Genomic DNA, 26,204 nt, shown 5'->3' with positions numbered 1-26,204 from the left:
GCGGGACCACCGGGGGCGGGGCGGGGCGGAGGCGGGGCCGCCGGGGCCCTGGGGAGTGGGCCTACTGTGCCCCGCGCGCGCACGCACCCTCCCGCTCCGGCCCGCCGCTCGCCTACCCCGCACACGCAGTACTCCGCTGGTGTTTTGCGGACTCTGCACGCACACAAACACACCACATTGCTCACACATCCGCAGCCTCACACACACACACACCAGTGTACGCGCCACGCTGCGCACATTCTCCGCGTTCAACACACTGGCGTCCACGCACCCGCCCTCTCCACGCTTTCCACTTTCCTCCGCATTCCTGTTACACACACACACACACACACACACACACACACACACACGAATCACACAGAATACTCCCATACTCACATCCGCATATACGCACTACGCACCCGCCCCTCTCACATCTTCCAAAAGAGCGCGGTCTGCATCAGAGGACTCCCAGCCCTCGGTACAGCACAGACGTTGGTGATGCGGATGGAACAGGAGGAAAAAATTCACCCATCCTCCTTCCACCCTTCCAAATAGTTATTTTCATTTTTATTTTAGTCGTTTTAGGTTTTCTTTTCTTTCTCTTCCTTTTATTTTCTAATAATGTATTTTTGTTTTGTTTTGTTTGTTACGTTTTCCTCCTGGGAAAGAGCTGGGAAACACGTTTTTTGACTGAATGGGTGATATGTGGTATTTTCCTTTTCAAAGGTGGAGGGCAAAATTGGGAATGTTACTCAAGGACATCCCACTAGGATGACACCAGCCGCCTCCCCCTTAAGACCTTTTGCCTCAAAGCTGGAAAAGCTCAGGAGCTGTTCCTCCCTTCCTCATGCATATGACCTTATTGCTCGCCCAGGGATGGTTTGGGGTAAGTAAAAGTGGGAGAATCGCATTTTTTAAGTTAAAAAATATTTTTTAAGTATAAAAAGGCAATAATAGCCTTTTTAGAGAATTCAAATGCTAAAGTAAAAGTAGATGTCTCATACGCTCATACTATAAGAATCTACTCATTTTCTGCTCACCTCTCCGCGCTTCCTTCCTTCTTCCCAGTTGAACTGATAATGAATACTTATTTCAAAAGTAGAAAAAATAAAACAACAAATAAAAGTTCAGGATCAAATCAAAATATTTATCTGTTGTAGATAAATCATATTATTTTGTTCTTAATTTGTTTTAAAGATTTTATTTATTTTTTTGAGAGAGAGAGAGAAAGAGTGCACAGGCAAGGGGTAGGGGCAGAGGAAGAAGGAGAGGCAGAGAATCTTAAGCAGACTGTGCTGAGCATGGAGGCCAGTGTGGGGCTCCAACCCACCATCCTGAGATCATGACCTGAGCTGAAACCAGGAGTCGGCTGCTTAACCAACTAAGCTACCCAGGCTCCCCACTTTGTGCTTAATTTTAAAATAAGAACATTCCAAAATTTGGTAGAGAATTTCAAGTTAAATCAAGAAAGACTCGAAACTTTTCCCTGCCTTTGGTGTTAATGGATGAAACAGTTTTGACATTGCCATGCAACATTATTAGATAAGATTGAGCACGGGAGGTTTTGCTTTAAGAGTTTTGTTAAGCGGGGCGCCTGGGTGGCTCAGTGGGTCAAGCCGCTGCCTTTGGCTCAGGTCATGATCCCAGGGTCCTGGGATCGAGTCCTGCATCGGGCTCTCTGCTCAGCAGGGAGCCTGCTTCCTTCTCTCTCTCTCTCTGCCTGCCTCTCAGCCTACTTGTAATCTCTCTCTGTCAAATAAATAAATAAAATCTTTAAAAAAAAAATAAAATCTTTTTAAAAAAAAGAGTTTTGTTAAGCAAAAGGAGGGAAGAGAATATATTTTGAGTGCTGTCTGTAGGGTAGGTATTATGCCCATTGCACAGCCTAAAAACTAAGGTTCTGAGAGATGAAGGTATTTGCTAATGAACGATGGCGCTAGACCTTTAATGAAGTTCATCTGGCTCCAAAGCCTGTTTCCTTTTTACTGCCACACTTGCTGCTCAAAGTTGGTTTTGGCAGTGAGTCCTGGCCAGGCTGCTGATGGGATTCTTGTCAAAGTCACAGGAAAGAATGTGCCTGTAGATCAGCCACACACCTGGCTAAGTCCGTTTCACAATAAAGACTCCAAATAGAACAGCACCCTCATAATCGTCACCAGGCGACTCCATCTACAGAGGCCCTCTCCCAAAACCTAACAGTCCTAACACATGAAATTAAATCCCCATGACTCTGTTCTCTTTATCCAAATAATTTCTCACGACCCACCAGAGTGTCTCCATACTTATCAGAGCGTCTCCTTGTCATCAACCTCCCTTCCATCCATATGGCTCTCATCTCTCCCTCCTCTTCTGTCTGCCCTAACTCAGACCCTGGCTCTCCCAGGGGTTGTTCCCAGCTCAAGCCCCCTCCCACGCCCCGCAGCCATCTCTCTTCCAGCTTTGCTGAGCTCCTGCTTCCATAGCCTTGGGTGTTGCTCTAGACCCCCCTTGGGTTCCTTTTGACTCCTCCAGCAGAGTTGAAATTCTTCAAAGCAGACCCTGGTCTTCTACTGTATCTTTTTATTTTCTTCAGGGGCTAGTTCACAACTGGAGATACGGTCGGTGGCCAACGTCTAGGAACTGTTCAATAGGAGAGTCAAGGGATTGGGTTCTCCATATCCCCATGCTCAGAAATATGCCCAGACATCAGTGTTCATCTCCGATGAGGCCATATTTGTTGTCACTGTCTGCTCATACCAGCGCAGACTGTCCTGCATTTGCTCCTGATGGGACACCTGTCCCAGTTTATGCTCCAGCAGAACTTGCTCTAGATAACACTGTGACATAGGTCAGACTGGTTCTCCTGAGCCCTCTCCCTCCTCTCTTTTGTGATCAGGCCTCTTCACCGTGATGAAGAGTCTACTCTGGACAACTTGCCTTCTCTGCATTCCCTGTGTGCCTCCCCCAACCACATCTCCCAGCTGGTTAGCTCAGTCTCATTTCTTGGGATTTACAATAGACGAGGCTTCATGCAATCTACAGTGTAACAACACAACATTGAATAATCTGCCCTGGCATCCGTGGTCCCTTTCCTTTCCCCTAGCTGAACACTAATTTTGCTCAGGCATCTACCAGATTCCACCTTAGGTTGTACTTCAGGGGGGCCCAGTCCCCTTTGCTGTCCAAAGCTCTCTGCTCTAGGCTGGTGGTAGTATCTGGATTAGGGTAGGCATGTGACAAATCCTGACCTCTGAGACTGAGAGGAGGTGTGCTGGGGAATTCTAAGAAAGGTTTCCTTACTTCTAAGAGAGAGATCCTGGAGAAGGTCCTCTCTTGCTTGGGACACTCTCCTGCATGGATATGATGCCTAGAATGCTACAGCCACCTTGTGACCATGAGGGGAGCTATTCCTTGAGGGTGGCAGGACAAAGAGCTGGTGTCACCAAGGTCTGTGTTGACAAATGGGGGCTGCCCTGTTCCTGGACTTCTCACTGTGCAAGGCACTTCCTTTTGTTGTTGTTGTTTTGGTTTTTTGCGGGGGAGGTTTTGAGTCATCAATATGTTTTTATTAGTCTCACCCATAGCATATATATCATATTACATATGTGCATTTATCATATCTATGCCTTTGTGCTATATATTTATGTACGATATATTTAGTCCTTATTCTGAAATGTCAAATATAAATGAAAAACATTTAATATTATATTCTGGAAAGTCATTATAAGTAAATGTAAGCATCTGATTACATCATTATGTCATGTGGTATAGACATGCCTGTGTACCTATATATTGTTTTTTGTTTGTTTGTTTTTAGGTTTGTAAGCCACTTTCTGTTGCAAGTATTCTGATACAGAGTGAGAATGGAAACAAGGGATGGGGGCACAAGGGGCCAAGAACGTCTCCCACATTGATCTGTGCTCATTATGTGCTAGCATTTTGAATGTGTCATTGATTTTATTCCTATTCCAACCTCCTTTGAAATTTATTATTGATGATGAAATTGAGACTCAGAGTGGATGCAGAACTTGTTCATGATCACAAGGAATAGAAGTATGGAAAGTGATATTTGAACCCAGGCAAAGGGAGTAGAACTTCTCTCTCCATTATGCTGTTTTACTGTGTTTGTACGCAAATGTTTGAGTAAATGTCAGAATGAAGTTTCTGGTTCTGCATTTTGCAACCTTAAGGTTATAGATAATATCCCTCAAAATAAAAGAATTGCTGATAGGGTGCTCTGAGAAGGGACAGGAGCACTGTATGCAAGTGGTACACATAGATTTTTTTTTTTTAAAGATTTTATTTATTTATTTGACAGAGAAATCACAAGTAGGCAGAGAGGCAGGCAGAGAAAGAGAGGGGAAGCAGGCTCCCTGCTGAGCAGAGAGCCTGATATGGGACTCAATCCCAGGACCCTGGGATCATGACCTGAGCTGAAGGCAGAGGCCTAACCTACTGAGCCACCCAGGTACCCTAATATCGCTGCCTTTCACAGGCAATATCCCAACTTATAACTAAATCTTAAATGATACATATAGATTTTGATTATTGCCTTTGATAGGCAATATCCTTGCCTGTCTACTCAATAAATATTCTTAAGATGGAAGTTTTAGCTAGTCAAATAAATTTTTTCCCAATTACCAGCCCAGAATACAAAAAGGAGGGAGAATAGAAGAAAACAATGACCCATAATACAATTTCCCAGAGTCATCAGGGGTTGGATACACCCCTAATCTTTTCTTAAGCATATAGTAACATAACTGGAAGTAAGCATGCTTGCATTTATTATTATTATTATTAAACATGATCATGTGAGCATTTTCCTCTGGCATTAAAAATTCTTAGAAAATCCTACATTTAAAATTAGCTATACTGTAATTTATTTAGCATTTCTCCTATTACAACACTTTTTGGTCCTTTCTCCTATTATAAGACCTTTCTCTTTAGTATAAGTTTCTTTTAGTTTTTGTGATTAAAAATAGTGCTAATAATTATTTGATATCTAAATTTTATCCACATTTCTTATTATTTCCTTAGGATACATTTCTGGGACTCCAGAGTCATAACATACGAAATAATTGTGAAAACTGCTAATTCCTAAGCACAAATTGCTTTTCAGAAATGCTATGCCAATTTTATACTTCCATCAGAATGGTTAAATTATTTGAGATTTTTCTCAAAGCTCCCAATGATTCTCTGCAAGCAGACTTTATAGCCACTAAGCTTCCTATGTATCTGTTTGCTATTTTATAACCCCGCCAGACAATGCTTAAATTCTCTTAAATAAATATATTGAATAAAACAAGGTATTAATAAAATAAGAAATTTTAAAATGGGTTGGAGAAAATTGAAAATGGGAAAGATAACAGAAAGCCAAGAATGAGGGAAAACATAAAAAGGGAAGCAGGAAGGACACACACTTGCTTTTTAGCAACCAATGCTGAAGAGGGATAGGATCATTTTTGTGATTCTTCAGTGTCCAGAAGATCAAAACTATCCACTTGCATGATAGAAGGCCAGCTATTGCAGAGAAAAGTGAACCATATAGAACAATGCACAGTTTCCTCAATCATTTTTTTCCTTCAAATTTTTATTTAAATTCTAGTTATTTAACAAACTGCAGTATTGGTTTCATGAGTAGAACTCAGTGATTTGTCACTTACATATAAGAACCAGTGCTCATCACAACAAGTGTCCTCCTTTATACCCATCAGCCATCTTGCCCTCCCCCCGCCCACCTCCGTCCATGAGCCCTCTGTTTGTTCTCTATCTCCAAGAGTCTCTTATGGTTTGTTTCCCTCTCTCTCTCTCTTTTTCTCCCTTCTCCCTATGTTCATCTGCTTTGTGTCTTAAATTCCGTATGTGAGTCAAATCATATGGTATTTGTCTTTCTCTGTCTGATTTGTTTTGCTTAGTATAATACACTCCAGCTCCATCCACATCATTGCATATGGCAGGATTTCATCCTTCTTGATGCCTGAGTAATATTCCATTGTGCATATGTACCCCATCCTCCTTCTCTATTCATCAGTCAATGGACATTTGGGCTCTTTCCATAGTTTGGCTTTTGTTGATAATGCTGTGTAAACACAGGGGTGCATAAATCCTTTCAAATCTGCATTTTTGTATCCTTGGGGCAAATACCTAGCAGTGCAATTGCCAGATCATAGGGTAGTTCTATTTTTAACTTTCTGTTCCTCAATAACATCTTAATGGCAAGTGCATCAGTGAATTTCATGGAACTGTTTTGGGGACAGTCCTTTATATAAACTGACAACCTAACGTCAAAGGACTTCAGGAAACCTCAACATAGTGCAGTTTATGGACTGCATCTGCTGGGCTGGCTTCCAGGAGAATGGGTGCACTCCTGACCCTTGGGTGGTCCTGCCTAACTACTGTTCTCCTTGAGTCATCAAGTGGCTCAGTTTGAGGCTTATTCTCCAGCGGGTACCTGGGATGGAGTTAGCTTAAGTGTGAGGTTAAATCATGTAAACAACAGTAGAACAAGGAGTTAGAACTCTCTGCTTATAATAGTTCTGAAGCCTGACATGAACTTAAATACCCTCACAGCCAGGAGGTAGATAGAGCACAGGAAAAACACATAGCAGGATGCTACTGAGCCCTGGTAGACAGAGTGCTTGACCATGGACATCAAGTGGCCACATGGCTGGAACTTTCCATCCTGAACTAGGTTCTGTCCTAAGGTTGGTGGGCCTAGAAACGACCTACCATGAGAAGGGAGTGACCTATCTGGGGTCAAGCCTGAGCAGATCAGAGGACACAAGCAAACCTGCACGAGCAGGTCAGCAGCACCTCTCTTTCAGTTCACACTTGCTGTTTGTGGCAAGCCCTTAGGACAATGTGATAGAGAAGGGAAAAGCTAGAGCTTGGTTAGTGGCTTGCCTGTTGCAATGGGCGGGGGGGGATAGATACCAGTGTAGGCTGAAACTGGATGGTGGCTACCCAATAGTCCCACTTAGGACTTGATGGTGGCTGGAAAAACAGAACTTCAGGTGGAAGACGTGGTCTTCCACTTTGTATAGAAAGAAGTGGCCCAAGGTTAGACTATACATGACTCATGGGCAGAGGGCAGTGGCTTGGCCTGTGCTCAGAACTGAGGAAGGAGTTAGACTGGAAAATGTGGGAGAAAGAGCTCTGGAGTAGAGGTCTGTGGATGAACATGTTGGAGTAAGCAGAAAATGTGAAGAGTTTTGTGTTACATGCTAATTCTCAGTGAAGAGAATTCACCATAAAAGAGGCACTAAATGACCAAATAGACAAAATGACTGAGTTGACATCAACCAGTTGACATCAACCATCCTCTATCATTGGCCTCCCCAGTGCTGGCATGATGAGCACAAGTGTCTAGAGGCATCAGGTGAGAAGATGAGTCACCATCCTGACAGTGATCAAGTAATTGACCTTGATCATCAGGAGGAGGGAGGCATTATTATGTCATGGGACAGAGGGAATATTTGTAGAAACCAGGTACTGCTCATAGTTGGCCTTATGAATTTTATATTCCTGAACTTTTTCTTATGAACCCTAGGAAGGGAAGAGCAGAACTACTCCAAGACACAAGTACACAATTTTTGTCCCAACACATTCAAGTGGGATGTGCCTAAGACCATGATGTTTGTCTTGAACTTGAGCTGGATGTGTTTCAGAGAAGACCAAGGGAAACTAAAATGACTTGATCAGTAGTGACAACAGCAAAAACTAACCTGCCAAAAAAAACCAAGCGATTTTTGAACATCCTAGTGCATTGTTACTCTAAATTGAACAACACTTATAACAGAACCCATTAATTTGTCTTATTTGACATGGAGCCTAGGGGAAGGAAAATAAATAGAAAGAAGTATAAAATGTTACTAGGCATGTCTTAAAAGCACAATGTATAGATGACTAACATCCATCAAAATAAATCCACTCACCCTTGTATTCCTAGAACCTTTCATGGTTTCTGGCACATACTAAGTGATACTAATGATTGGTAAGAGCAGGAGTTTGGATCTCCTACTAACTTCCTAATCCTGGGAAAGTTTTTGGGTTGAGCTGTAAGAAATTGCCAATTTTCCAGGTCAAAATCATGAAATTGCCATTTAGCACATCAAATTTGGCAAATACCAGCAGTTTTGTATGCTTTACCCTAATACTAATTTCTCTACACTTTGGTTTCCTCATCTGTAAAATGGAGATAATAATATAATCTTCCTTATTGGATTGTTGTGATGATTAAATTAATGCATATAAAACATGTAGCACTGGGCCCATTAAGTTCTAGGTGCTATTATTGATATTACTATGACTATGTCAAAAGTATTAGTTGAGGGCACCTGGGTGGCTCAGTGGGTTAAGCCACTGCCTTCAGCTCCGGTCATGATCTTGGGATCCTGAGATTGAGTCCCACATCAGGCTCTCTCCTCGGTGGGGAGCCCGCTTCCTCCTCTCTCTCTCTCTGCCTGCCTCTCTGCTACTTGTGATCTCTCTCTATCAAATAAATAAACAAAAATAAAATCTTAAAAAATACATTAGTTGAATGAATCAGTGCATGTGTGAATGGAAAATAATCTAAAATCAAGGCCATTCTTCAGTCTACTGAATGGGAGAACATTTTTGCAAGTCATGTATCTGATAAGGGGCTAATATCCAAGTATATAAAGAACTCATACAACTGAAAATAAAAACCAAACAATCTGATTAAAAAATGGACAGAAGAGGGAAGCCTGGGTGGCTCAGTCAGTTAAGTGGCTGCCTTCAGCTCAGGTCATGATCCCAGGGTCCTGGAACCGAGTCCCAAATTGGGCTCCTTGCTCAGGAGAGCCTGCTTCTTCTTCTCCCTCTGCCCCTCCACACCCCCACCAACTCATGTTGGTGGGGATGTGGAGTCCTGGTGCTCTCTCTCTCTCTCTCACTTACTCTATCTCAAATAAATAAATAAAATCTTTAAAAAAATAAAAAATGGGCAGAAGATCTGAATAGACATTTTTCCAAAGAAGACATAGAGCTGGCCAACAGGTACATGAAAAGATGCTCAACATAATTAATCATCAGGGAAATGCAGGTCAAAACCATGATGAGATGTCACCTCACACCCCGTAGAATGGCTGGTATCAAAATGATAAGAAATAATAACTGTTAGTGAGGATGTGGGGAAAAAAAAACCTTGTGCACTTTTGGTGGGAATGTAAATTTGAGAAAGCACTGTGAAAAACAATACGGAGGTTTGTCAAAAAATTTAAAATAGAACTACCATATGATCTGGCAATTGCACTTCTGGTATTCATCTGAAGGAAATCAAAACACTAAGTTGGAAACATTCATGTGCACCCTGTTCATTGCAGCATTACTTATGATAGCCAAGACATGGAGATCTCCTAAATGTCCATCAGCAGGTGAATGGACAAAGAACATATCATACACATGTACACACACACACTGGAATATTACTTACCCATAAAGAAGAATGAAATCTTGCCATTTGTGTCAACATGAATGAAGCTTGAGGGCATTATTCTAAGTGAAATAAATCAGACAGGGTAAGATAAATACTGTATGACCTCACTTATATGTGAAATCTAAAAACCAACCAACCCAAACCAAACTAAAACAAAGCTCATAGATATATAGATTGGTGGTTGCCAGCAGCTGGGGCAGGTAAAATAGGTGAAGTGGGCCAAAAGGTACAGATTTCCAGTTGTAAAATGAATAAGTCATGGGGATGTAATGTACTGTGGGATGGCTCTAGTTCATAACAGTGTACTGCATATTTGGAAGTAGCTAGGAGTAGATCTTCAAAGTTCTCATCAGGAGAAAAAAGATTTGTAACTATGTAAGGTGATGGGTATCAACTGGACTAGTGTGGTAATCATTTTGCAATCTATGCAAATATTGATTCATAACATTGAACACCTGAAATTAATATAAGATTATGTCAATATTATCTTAATTTAAAAAAGGGAAAAAAATTAATGCCATTCTTACTCTGATGAAAATAATTTTAAAAACGTTTAGACTGGGGGCACCTGGGTGGCTTAATCAGTTAAATGATGGACTCTTGGTTTCAGCTAAGGTCGTGATCTCAGGGTCGTGAAACTGAGCCCTGCGTTGGGCTCTGGGCTTAGCTTGGTCTTGCTCTCCCTCTCCCTTTGTTCCTCCCCCTCCTCACTCATTCTCTCTCTCTCCCTCTAAAATAAGTAAATAAATCTTTAAAAAATTTTTGAATCTGATATTGAAGGATGCCAGGGACGCTGTTGGTAGGCTGTATCTACTTTGCAGGGTCTTTTCAATGTACTTAACATAATGTAGATACTTCTGTTGATTAAGCTATATTTCCTCTGAATCCATTTCTTAAGAGATTCCTCCTTTGACAATCTATTTTTCTTTATGGTATTTTCTGAAAAGAATGTTGTTTGGGATCTCATTTGCTAACATTTTTCTAGTGTTCATTGACGAATTAATAAAGTTGTGCCCTGCGTTGTTGCCAAAGCACTCTTTCTTTCCTCCCGCGTGGGGCATCTGAATGTTGCCTTAGGTCGAGTGGTGCTTGGAGTCCTGGTCCTGGCTTGTCTTTGCATGAAGATTCCACTGTACCTCTTTTCCCCAGAGAGAGGAGAGCCACGCTGACATAGAGGAACTTCACAAAATGGCCCCACTTTCCCCCCGAGAAGCTGAGAGCCACCCAGGCCGTTTTTATACTTTGCTTTTTGGTACACTCTCACATCTTTGCATTTATTATTCATCATAGTGACATCACAAAATGTTAGGTTTCCCTCCCTTCCACGATAGGGTTTGCTGATGCTTTCCTGGGGGCCAGTTGCCTTTGGCAGAGTTCCATCAAATACTTGCAGTTAGTTGCATGAGCTAAAACTCATGGTGAACTGTGAGCTCTACAAGGCAGGGAGCCTCCTCTGTGACCCAGTGGACTAAACCCTGTGGTGGAGAGGCCAGCCCCGCAGCTCTCACCCCCTAGCCAGATGCCTAGATTTTTGTCTGAAGTGTTTGGTTTTCATTTGGAGGCTTAGCATGCTTGTGTAACTCTCCCACGTCCCTCAGAGCCTAACATTTATTTAAAGACAGTCAGGTTAATAATTGGAAAGTACCCTCTCACTGATCTGGCCCTGGGGGATAAAAGCTTTTTATTATGGATGCACCCAGAAGACATGCATCCTAACTGGAGTTGTTTTTAGCATTCCACTGGGGTTGTGGAGAGGTCGCATGAGAGCGTTGTCTTTTAATGTACTTTTGTTGACTCCTTACGTTTTCTTATCCACTTGCTAAACCCATAAAGGGTAAAAGTGTAGCAGACACATACGCACAGACTTAGTTTCAAATTATTTGCAAAGTTGGCACTTGTTTCGCTTAATCTTTAATTGCACCAAAGCCATTTTAGAGAAGCCCCAAAAAGCTGGGTTCAGTCTGTAGGGAAAATGGACTAGAGAACTCCCATGCTATGGACAGTCTATCCCAGCCTTACACGGGAGCGAGACTGGACTTCAAGTTTAATTTGGTTTGCAGAGGAAACAGATTACCTCCCTCCATGGTTGAACATGCAGAATATAATGTCTTTTATTCACATTTGGCTTTGGAGGCCCTTGTTTGGCCATTAGATGTCATGTGCCCAACTGTGTCTTAAAAATGGTGCAACTCTCAAGTGTGGCAGGAGGTTCATTATTTTGGTGAGGGTTCCTGGGTGGGCTTCTTACAGCTGAGAGGCAGGATGGCTTATAGGAAATTCAGTGAGACTGAGCGTGAGAGCGGGAGCCACCTGGAATCAGAAACTGTGTTTGTCTCATTCTTTTCTCAGTCCAATGCCATGTCCACCCCCTAGCACATAGTAGGTACTCACTGAATACCTTTGAATGAATGAATGAATCAATGGTCACAGATTATCTGAGGAACTACAGGCTTCTCAGATATAGAACCAAAGATTCTAGTATTCTTTTTTCTCATGAGATTTGGAGTTAATGGAACATAAGGCACGTGCTTCTAGTTTATAAGGGAGGCCATTGGACCAGGAACAATCAAGGACAATAAAGGACATTACCTTATTGTCCCATGATGGCCAAAAGCAGAGCCTTCCTACCCACTCCCCAAAGACCTCTCATCACTGGGCCCAACATGGGGCTGGAAGGAGCACGAGGGTCCTGAAAATTACTGCTAAGGGTCTGTGACTCCATTTGTATGTGTGCTTGTATGTATTTTACACCAGTTGGTGCTCCTTGTATGTATATGTGTGAGGTGTGTGTGTGCGTGTGTGTGCAGGGGCGGGTGGTGGTTCTGGAATTGAGGGACCTTGTCCTTGTACACAGGATGTCCTCTCCCACTCCCCACTCCCCAAGAGGTGCAGCTCAAGCTGAGCTTAGATCACAGCCCTTCACTAGACGCTGTCAGCTTTGGTGCATTCTGTGCAAGTGTAGGATTCATAGTTCCCACAACAAATGAAACAAGGCTGACGAAGGAACCACAAGCAGAAAGTAGAAGGGTATGGGGGTGAAATCCATGTGATTTCTAAAAAAAGAAATATAAGCAGATTTGCTGGGAAGAGTCACAATCAAGCACGATTTCTAGTCAGAGTGGTTCTTAGACATCTGTCTTTCATCTGGTACCAACATTCTAATACCATGGTGATGTGCCCAGCCCAGGATGGGATCAATGCCCTGAGCTGTTCCATAGTAAGTCCTGTTAGAGCTGGGCTCCGCAGGTGGCCCAAGGGCCAGTCTACTCTGGCTTATTCCTGGGGCTAGTCAGGCTCTGAGGGAGAAGGGATCCAGGGAGCTCTCCACAGAAAACAAAGAAGCCTAGAGGCTGGTGCAGTGTCCTGCAAGGCTAGGGGCAGACAGTAGGCGGTAGGCAAGGTAGACCAGCTAACCAGAGGATCTTAGGGCACTGAGAGCTTCTACATTAAGTCCTGACAAGGCCCTCCAAGACCCTGGGGCTCTGGCAAGGCAAAAATTGTGCAGCAGGTAGAAGCAGAAATTCAATTGCTAAGGACTGGCGTTCGATGCCAAGAGCAAGGAAGGTTTCCACGTTCTGAGAAACCAGAATCCCAGGGAGGACCCTGGACAGAAATTCAGACAAGACTATTAGTCAAGACTATTTCTAAAATGGGGCATAAAAATAACAATAGCTTGCTAAATTAGAAGCACACTACAAGCTGGCATTGTATTAGACCCTTTGTAATGATGACTTCATCCAATATGCACAAAGCTCATGCCAAGGGTAAAATTTTTCAGATGAAGAAACAGACTGAGAGGAGTTCCAAAGTCACAGGGTCACAGAAGGTAGTCGATGGGGGAGCTGGGACTTAACCCCATGTCTGTAACTCTATGGGCTGTGGGTTTAACGCTGGTACACTGCATGGTGGGAGCGTGGTCAGGGAGCAGGGACAAGGTGAAGCACAATGCTATTGAGCACTAGCTGGGGCTCAGTCCAGCCCTACAGCAGACATGCTCACATACATTGTGTCCTTTAACCTTCATGGTGTCCTTGTCCTCGTTTCTTTTTTTGTTTTCCAGATGAGGGATCCAAACACATAGAGACGAAATGGCTGGCCTAAAACCACACAGGAAAAAGGCAATAGCCCAGTTAATGGGACTGCATGTCAGAGCAAAGCCAGGAGCAAGACTGCCCTGAGGCTCACGGGCCACGGGGAAGGAATTCAGGATGTAATTCCTGCTACACATTCAGGCCTCCTTAATCTGAAGGCTGGGCTCCTAAAGGTTCTCTAGGGTAGAGAGCAATTGTGAACCTACATGACTGTAAGGAGTCTGACTTCCTGTTCTAAGTGTAAGGAGTGGGTTTCACCTGATATAACCCAATGATGCAGTTCGTCTCCAGAATGAATGAGTCATGGATTTAGTCCTTACGTTGAGTTCAACACCTTACACGCATCTCCCTGCTCAAAGCCAGCTAAATCAGTAGGTGCTATTATAGATTAAGTGAAAGCTAATTTTAACTCCAGCTATGTGTCATTTCTTTTGAGTTCTCTAAACCTGGGTGCAATTATTACTCAGACGAAGCGAAGAGAATTAGGCAGGTTATTTCATGCCCTTTTAAAAAAGACTATGGAACTTTGACTCTTTATATTTTTTTATGTACAGTTGAGTGAACAGTAAAGACAACATAATGTTGGAGAACTAGAGGTTTAGAAATTATCTATCAAGGGGTACCTGGGTGGCTTAGTGGATTAAAGCCTCTGCCTTCAGCTCAGGTCATGATCCCAGGGTTCTAAAATGGAACCTTGCATCCGGCTCTCTGCTCAGCAGGGAGCCTGCTTCCCTTCCTCTCTCTCTGCCTGCCTCTCTGCCTACTTGTGATCTCTGTCAAATAAATAAACAAAATCTTAAAAAAAAAAATTATCCATCAAGTAACAATCAGCCAATCAACAAATATTTTTTGACTGCCCACTCTGGGTCCTGCCCTGTTTTAGGCGTTAGGCTGAGAGGTCATTTAGAGAGGTCATTTAGACTAGTGCCTCTTTAACTATCTGTGAAGAAAGACCATTAAAAAAAATTCTAATCCATTGTTGACCAATATTTCTTAATGTACAATAAAACTGGGTTATGAGAAAAATGATCACATAGTTGGAAGTCATGACAATATCAAATTGCTAAAAAGTTTATAAACATTTTTTGTACTTTTTTCATTACAAACAGTTTGTGAACTGGCACTGGTCCACACACCACACTTCGAGAAACACTGGTTTAAACAAGGCTTGACTACTCTGAAGCCATCTCAACAACTGAAAAACTAGTTTTTGCTGCTGTTTCTTTCCATTTTTTTCTTTTTGCTTATCATGTTAGTGGAATTTCCAATGCTTGATGACGATTTTTAAAGAAACTCTGTTTCAAGGTAAACTACTCTCTCCCCACCTGAGGGATAAGGGAGAAAGCCTTCCTTCAAAGACCAACCTATGAAAGATACATAAATAATGAAAGAAAGAAATATAAAGTATAACACCAAGCTGAGGGGAACGAAGGAGGCTACGGTTATGCTTACAAGGAAGGATCACAAATGGTCAAAAAGTTACTTTTAGAGGAAAACTATGACTCACAAGACAGCTACAAAAAGAGTGACTGTGTGGATTCACACAGATACGGAATGCAGAAATCTATTTTTATAGAATTGTCCTTTCTGGCACTGTTCTTGATGCCGTGGCAGAAGGCATATTCATATTTTTTTTTTTTTAACTTGGAATGAAGTTAACAGAGAATTTTGGCAAGAGCGAAAAACAGGGCATGAAACTCATGAGATCAAATTTTTCTTTTCCCTAGATACTTACCCACAGGCAAAAACCAGAAAAGAAAAAGTAAGAAGAGACTGACTTAATTTATCTTAAAGACACTAACTTCGTAGAAAAATATTCAAAATACAAACGTCACTTTCTAAAATCTCAATTTCCTATTAGTGTCTTGAAGGAAAAACTTCCTCACCCTCATTGGAAAGAGTGTTTCTGTATTTCAGTTCAAACGCTAACGCTAACTCCAGGCATTTAAGAATGGAAGATGCAAATAGTAGGTGATATTTACTAGTGTTATTGATGAATAAGAAGAGACAAGATTCTGGGTGTTGTGGTTGTTTGTTGGTGTATAAAAGACCACTTTAAAATACAGGGACTTGGGCGCCTGGGTGGCTCAGTCGGTTAAGCCTCTGCCTTTGGCTCAGGTCATGATCTGCTCTCTGCTCAGCGGGGAGCCTGCTCCCCCGCCCCCATCTGCTTCTCCGCCTACTTGTGATCTCTGTCTGTCAAATAAATAAATAAAATTTTTTAAAAAATACAGGGACTTAAAACAACTATAGATGGTCCCTGACTTACAATGTTTCGACTTAGGATTTTTTGACTTTATGATGGCGTGAAAGTGATATGCGTTCAGAGGAAACTGTACTTGGAATTTTGAATTCTGATCTTTTCCAGGGCTAGCGGTGGGCAGGTACCATTCTCTCGTGTTTTGCTGGGCAGTGGCAGCGACATCCGCCCAGGCAACCACACCATCGTGAGGGGAAACAAATGATACATTCACAACCATTCTGGACAACCATTCTGTTTCTTACTTTCAGTACAGGATTCAGTAAATTATATTAGCCATTCAACTCTTTATTATAAGACAGGCTCTGTGTCAGCTGATTTTGCCCAACTATTGGCTAACATAAATGTTCTGAGCACGTTTAAGGTACACTAGGCTAAGCTGCGGTGTTCAGTACTTTAAGTATATTAAATGCCTTTTTGACTTTATGATGCAGTCACATTGGGATGCAGTCATGTTGTGAGTCAAGGAGGATCTGTATGGCTTTAGTCATGATTCAGCAATCTGGGCTGGGATCAGCGAGGTGGTTCTGCTGGTCTTACCTGGGGTCTCTGATGCACGTGTCTTTATCTGATGGGCTGTAATAACAAAGCTAGCTTCACAGTGTGCCTTGCGTGGTCTCACATCTCTTTCTACATCTCTCCTTTCTCCTGCAGGGCAGTTGGACTTCCTTGTGGCGTGGAATCTGGGTTCCAAGAGGGAGAATTCTAAGATGACAAGTGCTTATCAAATCTCTCCTTGCATCTCCTTGCAACTGTCTCATTTGCCAAAGCCAAGTCACATGATCAAACTCAGAAGCAGTGTAGAAAGGAGCAACACAAGGGCAGGAATTCTCAGAGGCGTGGTTCATGAGGAATCACTAATGTACTCAAGCAGGACATCATCTTAGCTAATTATGTCTGCAATGACCCCATTTCCATTTTCTGAGGGGCTGGGGGTTAGGACTTCAACCTCTGAATTTTGGGAGAGAACATAGTTTAACCAATAACAGTCTTCCCTCTTGTCCTCTCACATGAAAATATATTCACTTCATCCCAATACTCCCCAAAGTCTTATCTCATTCCAGCGTCAACTCTAAACCCCAAATCTCATCTATATCAGGAACTCTTTTCATCTGTGGCCTTGTGAACTCAGACAACAAGTTATCGGCTTCTCAAATACAGTGAGAGAACAAACTTGGATGACATTCCTATTCTAAAAGGGAGAAATTGAATGAAGAAAAAGTGTCACGGGTCCCAAGTGTCTCTGAAAGTTATCAGGGCAAATTCTATTCAGTTTTATGGCTTAAGAATGATCCTCTTTGGCCTGATGCCTTGTCCTCTCAGGATCTGACATTATTTTCTTTAGCTATTATTATAATAGCTGAAAGGACTTTGTCTTTCAGAATCAATAGGAGAATACTTTAAAGAATGTTAAGCATAGAAAAGCACAAGCAGCAGACAAGTGTCTAGTATTATTAGTCCAGCTAAACCCAAATAAACCCAATTCAATATCCCAACATAACTTTAAAATAAAATAATGAGCTTTCTTGGGCTGTGAGTTGAGAAAACTGGAGGGTGGTCAAGATTCATGGCTCGAGTAATAGCTTGGTTTTAGGGCCTGGGTTAGCCTCTTACTTCTCAGTGAGCACTGATTACGAAGGTTTTCTTTTTGCTCTCCTCTATAGTAAATATATTACAACAGTAACAGTGCAATCTAAGGTACTAGTTAAGATAATACTAACTACTTTCCCAGATAGCCTCCCCAACCTTGGTGGCTTAATTTAATGAAAAACCTGTTTCTTATTTACTCAACAACCCAATGCAGGGGTGCAGAGTGCAACCTTCCAGGGGGCACCCAGACTCTTTCCGGTGTTGTGGACCGCCATCTCCTAGGGCCTTAGAGTCCTTTGCCTCCAGCCAGGAAGAGATAAAACATTAAAAAAAAAAAAAAATCATGTAAGAGATTTCAATGGGCCATTTATCCTCAGTTTTCACTGGCTCCAAATCTGCCCTATGACCCCATTTAGATGAATGCACGTAGCTTGGGAAATGTATTCCCAGAGCAGGGACCACTTCTCAGAATGATTCTACACCTTGGAAAGCGAGCACCAGTCCTTGGTAGGAAGCTAGTCATTTCCATCACAACAGCCCAGATTATCTTGATAGTGCTCAGGAGTCTGTGGTGTATCTTGTCTCTATCTCTTCCTGTTACTTACATACCACAGACTCTGTCCCTCTCACCTCTCCTCCCATCTCCTCAGGGCTGCACGTGTAGTTTACTCACATTTTCCAGTTGTTTTATTGGCCTGGCTATCTAGCCATTCTTGGAATCCTCTTTGGAATTTACTTCTATGAAAAAGACACTCTATGAGATAAGGCAATAACTGGTAAGCCCCATAAACAAAACTAGATCTTCTGTAAATCCATAGTAAAGCTTGATAGAAATGAGTAGGCTGGGTCCACACTGCCTTCTTAAGAAGTACTGAAGTTCACACCCCATTTGTTCTGTGAACTGCCCAGCATTGGTCAGATGGGGCACCTGGGTGGCACGGTTAGTTAAGCAACTAATTTCAGCTCAGGTTGTGATCTCAGGGTCATGAGTCATGGGATGGGGTCCCCCTTCTGGCTCTGCACTCAGCAGGAAGTCTGCTTGAGATTCTCTCTCCCGCTGCCCTTCCTTCTTGGGCTTGCTCTCTAAAATATATAAATAAATCTTTTTTTTAAAAAAGTATTAAGTGACCATAGATTTGGTTTAAAAATTATTTGGGGCACCTGGGTGGCTCAGTGAGTTGAGCCTCTGCCTTTGGCTCAGAGGGCATTGAGCCCCTGGGATTGAGCCCCGCATCAGACTCTCTGCTTGGCGGGGAGCCTGCTTCCCGCTCCCCCTCTGCCTGCCTCTCTGCCTACTTATGATCGATCTCTCTCTCTCTGTCAAATAAATTTTTAAAAAACTTTAAAAATTTTTTTATTAGACCTATGTTCTAGGGCTCAAGTGAAATGAATTCAGGATTATGACAAATATTTACCTACCTATTGTTCTATATAAGGCACTCCTATAGAGATCTTAAAGACACAAAGAAAAAAAAGTCCTTGGATTAGCTTTTGTCCTTAAGAGTTTTCCTCCTGTCTTGTTACATAGCCCATTTACTGGGTCTGTCCGGCCAGTTCTAACCAAATACATGTCTCTAAGGTGATGTATTTTGAACACAGAAACAAAGTGTATGTAGTGAGCTCAAATACTCGCTGGTGACATATTTTAAACTTCCCAGTAGTGATATAGTGTCATAGAGACTATTCAAGTCATAAAACATAGGGTCACCAATGTAAAAATGATCCAAGAGGGTATGTAGAGTCTACTTTCTGATTTTCACTCAAAATCTCTGCCAGATACATTGCTAAATTCATGTCAACAGAATGAAGGTTCCAGTCCTTAAATCTCCACTCAGGCTGGATGGATGGTTTAACTACCCACTAGCTTATTTGTACTCATCAACAAAATGAGAATGATGGTTTCTGGCTTACCTTTCAGGGTTAGCTCTGAGCTGGTAGGAAAGAATTTCATAAAGAAGAGGTACTAATTTTTTTTATCCTAGCACTACTGTAATCACACACACCTGGGGTGGAAAGAAGGCCTCTTCCTTAATAACAAATGTATAAAATTACTGGCTCTGCCCAACAGCATATTTCACATAAAGGTCAACCTGGAGTGTGTGAAGGGAGCCCTGGAGTGGAACCTCATGCGATTGGAATGTGAATTCTTCATAGGGTCTTTGGCAGAACTAACTACCAGGGAGTGCCCTAATGGGAGGTAGCAGTGTCAGGGCTCCAACCAAAGCTGGAATCTGCCTGCAGTGAGCAGAACTGGATACTGAGATCCTGACTCTGGTTTGCTTAATGCTGGGGATTCTGAGCTCAGAGGACGAGCCAGACACAAGCCACATGACGAGGGAGCATGATTATTTCCCGAGGAGCTCTTAGAGCCACATGCCTGGAACAGGCAGGCCCACAGTGAAGGGAAGTGGGGGTGAGGTGTGCTGGAATCTGGTGCAGGCAGACAGCTGGGTTCTGGAGACCATTTCATGATAATGAGGACATGGGCCACTCCCTGAACCTTGGCTTCGCTTCTTATCTCCAAATAAAAATGGGCAGTGGGGAAAAAAAAAAAAAAGGCAGTGGGGGATGCCTGGGTGGCTCAGTTGGTTAAGCAGCTGCCTTCAGCTCAGTCATGATCCCAGCGTCCTGGGATCGAGTCCCACATCGGGCTCCTTGCTTGGCAGGGAGCCTGCTTCTCCCTCTGCCTCTGCCTGCCATTCTGTCTGCCTGTGCTCGCTTTCTCTCCCTCTCTCTCTCTCTCTGATAAATAAATAAAATCCTTTAAAAAAACAATGGGCAGTGGTCCAGCATAGGAAATGCTGTCAATAATATTTTAATAACTTTATATGGTGACGGATGGTAACAATACTTGCTGCAGTGAGCATTTCCTAATGAATGTAGGTGTCCAATCACTAAGTTGCACACCTGAAAAAATATAACGTTGTATGTCAACGGTACTTCAATTAAAAATAAAAATACAAAGAAAAGTAAAGATAACAGAAGTACAGTTAGTGAAATTCTTTTAAAGCAGGAGGTCATAAGAGAAGCGTAATAAAAGGGCATACACTCACGTATGTGCACACACACAGACACATACACATACATATGTATATTTTTTTAATGATGGGATAGTTGGGTTCATAAGATACTTTCTATCATAGGGTTTGCAATGACATCAACCAGTTGGATGGCAGAACTATCTTCATTATTTAATTGCCCCTGGCTTTTAAGGGGGAGGCCTCACCAGGTGTGTGATATTGCAAGAAGTAAGAAATGCCTTTGTTTTCCAGCTTTGTTTGTATTCTTTTCATTGTTATTGGTAATATATATGCCTCTCTTAGCCTAGAACAACATCGCTGTTTTCTCCATGAAGTGATGATGAAAAGGCAAACTACAACCTTCCCCTTAAGCTGAGCCAAAGGCAAGTGGTTGTATTTAATAATACACTTCAATGAAGAATAACAATATTAGACAGGACCCAAGATCTCTGATCCCAGCTCATATTCCTAGGAGGGTTTAGGAAGACAGAAGGACAAAGTTGCCTCATAGGGAAGGGGGGATAAAGGAAGGAGAAGGAGAAAACCCATGCTTTGCTTATGGGAGCATCAGCCCAAATCTGATGTTAGCCCATCCCTGTGCTAAAGGGACATTACTGAGTTTGATGATGCCCTTGGCAAGACACAGGGAGTTTATCACCCTTACATGTTTAGGTTCTGGACTCTGGGGAAATTCTTTTCAACAGTGGTGTGGTTGAGCTGCATTTCCATATTAAAATCTGAAGGACTTAACTATGCATGAATCACTTCTGAAGCATTGGGAGGCCAGCCAAACCCCAAATTCACTTGTGTTCTTTTGGGTTTGTTCATAACCAACTATGCATGTCTGTTGCACCCACCCCTGTAGGACTAAGGAGCCCAGCGGCTTCCTTGTGTACCAGCCTTCTATAGCCTTCATATTTCAGATTGGCCTCCCCTGGGAGCTTTTTCCTTTGTCCTCCCAGAGTCCTTCTAGGAACTTGAACTTGGCATCAGCAATACTATGTCCTGCTCATTAATTCCTACTTTTCTTTCTTTCTCTTAAAAAAGAAAAAAGATTTTATGTATTTATTTGAGAGAGAGCAAGCAGGAGCAGGGGCAGAGGGAGGGGGAGAAACAGACACTCCACTGAGCAGGGAGCCCCATGCAGGGCTCAGTCCCAGGATCCCGGGATAATGACGAATTGAAGGCAGATCTTAACTGACTGAGCCACCCAGATGCCCCTATTCCTACTTTTCTTAAAACATGAACACAACAGGGATGCCCACTCTCACCACTATCTTTCAACATAGTGTGAGAAGTTGTAGCCTCAACAATCAGACAACAAAAAGAAATAAAAGGCATCCAAATCAGCAAAGAAAAAGTCAAACTCTCTCTCTTCACAGATGACATGATACTTCATGTGGAAAATCCTAAAGACTCCACTCTCAAATTACTAGAACTCATAGCAATTCAGCAATGTGGCAGGATACTAATTCAATGCACAGAAATCAGTTCCTTTTCCATACACTAATAAGAGAAAGAGAAACTGTAGAAAGAGAAACTAAGGAATAGATTCCTTTCATAATAGCAACAAAAACCACAAGATAACCAGGAATAAACCTAACCAAAAAGGTAAAGAAACTACAGAACACTTATGAAAGAGATTGAGGAAGACACAAAAAGATGGAAAAACATTCCATGCTCATGGATTGGATGAATAAACATTGTTAAATGTCTATCCTCCCCAGAGCAATTTACACTTTCAATGCCATCCATATTAAAATGTCATTGGCATTTTCCAAAGAGCTGGAGCAAACAATCCTAAAATTTGTATGGAGCCAGAAAAGACCTTGAATCACTAAGGGAATGATGAAAAAGAAAAACAAAGCTGGGGGCATCGTATTGCCTGACTTGAAGTTCTATTACAAAGCTGTGATCACCAAGACAGCATGGTATTGGCATGAAAACAGACACATAGACCAATAGAACAGAAAAGAGACTCCAGAAATGGACCTTCAACTCGATGGTGAACTAATCTCTGACAAATCGGAAAAAATATCCAATGGAAGAAAAGACAGTGTCTTCAATAAGTGGTGCTGGGAAAATTGGACAGCTACATGTAGAAGAATGAAACTAGACCATTCCCTTACACCATACAGAAAGATAAACTCTAAATTGATGAAGGACCTCAATGTGAGACAGGAATCCATCAAAATCTTAGAGGAGAACATAGGTTACTATGAATTGTCGAATAGGTTACTATTCGACATTGGCTACAGTAACTTTTTTCAAGACATGTCTCCAAAGGCAAGTGAAACAAAAGCAAAAATGGACTTTGGGACTTCATCAAGATAAAAAGCTTCTGCACAGCAAAGGAAACAGTCAACAAAACTAAAAAGTAGCCCATAGAATGGGAGAAGATATCTGCAAATGACATTATAGATAAAGGGCTGGTATCCAAGATATATAAGGAACTTCTCAAACTTAGCACTCAAAAAACAAATAACCTAGTCAAAAAATGGGCAGAAGATATGAACAGATACTTCTCCGAAGAAGACATACAAATGGCTAGCAGATACATGATAAAATGTTCACTGTCACTAGCCATCAGGGAGATATAAATCAAAACCACAATGAGATATCACATTACAGTAATTAGGATGGCAAAATATAACAAAAGAGGAAACATCAAATGTTGGTAAGGAGCCCTCTTACACTGTTGGTGGGAATGCAAGCTGGTACAGCCACTCTGGAAAAACAATATGGATTTTCCTCAAGATGTTAAAAACAGCTACCCTATGACTCAGCAATTGCACTACTGGATATTTACCCCAAAGATACAAATGTAGTGAAAAGAAGGGCCATATGCACCCTAGTGTTCATAGCAGTAATGTCCACAATAGCCAAACTGTGGAAGGAGCTGAGATGCCCTTCAACAGATGAATGGATAAAGAAGATGTGGTACAAACAGACAATGGAATATTATTCAGCCATCAGAAACTATGAATACCCACCATTTGCATCCACATGGATGGAACTGGAGGGGATTATGTTAAGTGAAATAAGTCAAGCAGAGAAAGACAATTATCGTATGATTTCACTCATGTGAAACATAAGCAATAGCGTGGAGGACCATATGGGAAGGGAGGGAAATCTGAAGGGGGAGAAATCAGAGAGAGACAATGCTCCCTCTGAAAGCATTGACCATGAGAGACTATGCTCCCTGGGAAACAAACTGAGGGTTTCAGAGGAGAGAGGGGTGGGGGCAGGGGGTAATATGGTGATGTGTATTTTTTTTTTTAAGATTTTATTTATTTATTTGTCATAGAGAGAGAAGCGAGAGCAAGCACAGGCAGACAGAGTGGCAGGCAGAGGCAGAGGGAGAAGCAGGCTCCCTGCCAAGCAAGGAGCCCGATGTGGGACTTGATCCCAGGATGCTGGGATCATGACCTGAGCCGAAGGCAGCCGCTTAACCAACTGAGCCACCCAGGCGTCCCTGGTGATGGGTATTTTTAAAAAAGATTTTGTTCATTTATTAGACAGAGATCACAAGTAGGCAGAGAGGCAGGCAGAGAGAGAGGAAGGGAAGCCAACTACCCACTGAGCAGAGAGCCCGATGTGGGTCTTGATCCCAGGACCCTGGGATCATGACCTGAGTCAAAGGCAGAGGCTTCAACCCACTGAACCACCTAGGTTCCCCTAGGGTGATGGGTATTAAGGAGGGCACGTGTTGTGATGAGCACTGGGTGTTATTGGTAACTAATGAATCACTGAACACTACATCAAAAACTAATGATGTCCTATATGCTGGCTAACTGAACATAATAATAATCATCATCATCATAATAAAACCCAGAACTTGACATGTACTAGATGATGGGAATGATGGTCCAAACTCCTAAAAAGGCCTAGAATTTCTGGGACTGGATTTCTTTTTAAATGACATATCAGTGACAATTTTGCAAATGCCTGTCCCAGATCTCATCAAAGCACTGGGTCATATCCCAGATCTATTTTAGGAGAGTAAAATGTAGCTAATGGAAGATATTTTGTGATCTAATTTATTATAACAAGAAAGAGCTTCTTGAAGCAGAAAGAAAAAAAAAACACGAACAAGACATTTAATTTTCTCAAGCATCATCTTTCTCCCTTAGAACAGAACAGCCCCATCTTGCCATGAAAACACAGTGTGCCTTAAATCTTCTGCTTCATGTTTACAAGCACTTGCTCGTACATGCCTCCCTTTAAACTCCAGAGCAGCCTCTCTCCCCTTCCCTAGACAAAGTGTCATTAATCTCATCATATCTCCGGTATCTGTGACTGTGAGGGTAGGTGTTCCTGAGATGTTCATTTTGGGTACATAATCTTTTTTTTTTTTAAAGATTTTATTTATTTATTTGATAGATAGAGAGAGAGAGAGCATGAACACAGGAGGAGCAGAGAGAGATGGAGAAACAGATTACCCTCTGAGCAGGGAGCCCCATACAGGGCTCCATTCTAGGACCCCAGGATCATGACTTGAGTCTAAGGCGGTGCCCCTCTGGGGCACCCAGGCATCCCAGATACATAATCTTGAGAAATATAACTAACAAATACAAGCCTCAGATATGTAGGTTTTATTTGGTCATCTTCAAAGCTGTTCTCAGGGGGAAATGCACTGTAATGTTACAAGTTTTTCGTAAACAGCAATGACCATGTAAAATCAATGATATTATCTATCTTTTGATTGAGGAATGTAATAAAACATATCAAGGAGAACAACTGTCCCTGTACAAGAAAGAAAATTCGCAAGCCATGCTCTTCATTGTTGCCTTTTATAGGAAAATATGAAGCTCTGTGAGGAAGAAGACTTGATTTGAATCCATAGCTGGTCCGTTCTGATGCTGAGGATTCCGATGGCAGAACATCTCGGTGAAATGGCCAGGCGTTGTGGAAGAGTTCCTGATTGGGTGGAGAACAGCTTCTTTAATTTAGATTTTGCTTTACATTTGCATGGTAATGCAATAATTTTGGAATCTTTGTCATTTGTTGGATATTTTCCTTTAAGTAATCTTGTATAAAAATGATGTAAACTCTTTCTCACATTCTCTCAGTCTTCTTTTGTTGACTAAGATAGGACCATACCACCTTGGGCTGGACCATTCCAGGTAGTACTGGCATGCATTCAGCTGACTTATTTTTCTTTTTTTTTTTTTTTAAAGATTTTATTTATTAATTTGACAGAGAGAAATCACAAGTAGACAGAGAGGCAGTCAGAGAGAGAGAGAGAGGGAAGCAGGCTCCCTGCTGAGCAGAGAGCCCGATGCGGGACTCGATCCCAGGACCCTGAGATCATGACCTGAGCCGAAGGCAGCGGCTTAACCCACTGAGCCACCCCTGCGCCCCCAGCTGACTTATTAAAATATGAAAGTTCTTACTAGGGCAAAGCCATACAGGCTCATTATTGGAAGAATGAAACAAAACAAAACAAAACAAAACAAAAAAGTCCCTTCTCTCCATCCCATCTATCCATTCTTGAACATTCCATTGTATAACTTTCAAAATCTCTTTGAGTCTGCATTCACACACACAAGTGCATGTGCACACGTAGGCACACATTCATATGTACATTTTATTTATTTATTTATTTTAAAATATTTTTATTTATTTATTTAACTGACAGAGATCACAAGTAGGCAGAGAAGCAGGCAGAGAGAGAGGAGGAAGCAGGCTCCCAGCCGAGCAGAGAGCCCGATGCGGGACTCGATCCCAGGACCCTGGGATCATGACCTGAGCGGAAGGCAGAGGCTTTAACCCACTGAGCCACCCAGGCGCCCGTATGTACATTTTATATTTACGATATATTT

General features: G+C 42.1%; 1 long non-coding RNA gene across 2 annotated transcripts; it reads left to right on the top strand.

Moving 5' to 3' along the window:
- Window positions 1–60: 60 nt before the first annotated feature.
- On the top strand, window positions 61–25,435 carry LOC131811184 (uncharacterized). 2 transcript variants are annotated; one of them, XR_009345845.1, is made up of 3 exons: window positions 61–460; window positions 709–868; window positions 3,779–4,219. It is a non-coding gene; the product is annotated as an uncharacterized LOC131811184 (long non-coding RNA). The 2 variants fall into 2 exon arrangements; XR_009345844.1 differs by lacking the exon at window positions 3,779–4,219 and adding an exon at window positions 25,179–25,435 and having other exon boundaries at window positions 62–460.
- Window positions 25,436–26,204: the final 769 nt, after the last annotated feature.

Source organism: Mustela lutreola, chromosome 11 (genome assembly GCF_030435805.1).
Source record: "Mustela lutreola isolate mMusLut2 chromosome 11, mMusLut2.pri, whole genome shotgun sequence".
Taxonomy (NCBI): domain Eukaryota; kingdom Metazoa; phylum Chordata; class Mammalia; order Carnivora; family Mustelidae; genus Mustela; species Mustela lutreola.
Note: the sequence above shows the minus strand (reverse complement) of the source record. Positions and strands in the feature narration are given on the sequence as shown.